Source organism: Canis aureus, chromosome 2 (assembly GCF_053574225.1).
Source record: "Canis aureus isolate CA01 chromosome 2, VMU_Caureus_v.1.0, whole genome shotgun sequence".
Classification (NCBI taxonomy): Eukaryota; Metazoa; Chordata; class Mammalia; order Carnivora; family Canidae; genus Canis; species Canis aureus.
In genome coordinates this window covers 63,411,418-63,412,519 of record NC_135612.1, presented here as the reverse complement: position 1 = coordinate 63,412,519, position 1,102 = coordinate 63,411,418, and the positions used below count along the sequence as shown (strand labels likewise).

Genomic DNA, 1,102 nt, shown 5'->3' with positions numbered 1-1,102 from the left:
TTTTGGATTCTTTGTTGATGTATTAAAATCTTCATGACTTTTCACATGCTTTAAAATCTAGTTTAGTACACATGCAGAAAAGCACATAGAATGTGAATTTACCACCCAATTGTCACAAAATGAAATTTGTGTGTCCCCCTCCAGGTCAAGAAAAAACAATATCACCAGCCCACCTGGGCCACGCCCCCCCCCAAGCATTTCTGTTCTCCTCATAGGTACCCAGTAGCCTCATTTTTTCGATTGTCCTAAATTGTTTATTAGGTAAGAATTTTACAAACATTATTTATATTGGCAGTAATGGTGGAGCTGGAGAGTATTGCATCTTCTCCATGCTGCATGGCAAGAACCACCAATAGTGTGGTGGAACTCATGGCCTGTAGATGTCAGCCCTCGCATCTCCCTGTGCTTGTGACTGGTTTGGCGATCCACTGGGTGTCAAGATTTCTTTGATGGCTTTATGGAATGGATCAATGAGGATTACCTCAAAGATTCTTCACCAACCCAGTAAGAATTCAAGACTCTCAGAGCCACACAGTGGCATCCAGCTCCCTCCTCTGCAACAGACTATAGATTTTGGGCAAACTTAAACTGGCTAACCCAATGATGGATAGGTTTGCTGTAAGTAGCACCCTTAGGAACCAGGTGTTTGCAACAAACATGAATCCAATATATGACATAACCTTGCTTGGTCTTGTACCCAAGTCTGTGTGCTCTATTGGGCAGGTTGGGCAGGGGCCTTGTGAAGCCCAGAGAGCTGGTGGTACTGCCAACAGTGCATCCTGAGAAGAAAGAGCATTACATTGAACTGCTTTTTCCTCCATAGCTCCTAGGTGTACTTGTAAGCATCCATCTTGGCTTACTTTGAGCTGATGGCTGCCACTGGAAGGAAGGGCCCATATCCTGATTCCTAACTCCACAAATTCATTTTGCCTGTTTGGAACTTCACATAGAAGAATCATGCAGTGAGTGTCTTTTTGTGTCTGGCTGCTTTGATCAACATTGTGTTCAGGAAACTCATTCATGGTGCTCTAAGTAGCAGTAGGCTATTCATCTCATTTGTAGAATATTTCATTGTGTGGATATACAACATTCCACTGTTGGT

General features: G+C 43.1%; 1 pseudogene; it reads right to left on the bottom strand.

Moving 5' to 3' along the window:
• Positions 1 to 279: 279 nt before the first annotated feature.
• Positions 280 to 850, bottom strand: LOC144289906 (large ribosomal subunit protein eL15 pseudogene; annotated as a pseudogene).
• Between the last annotated feature and the right edge of the window lie 252 nt (positions 851 to 1,102).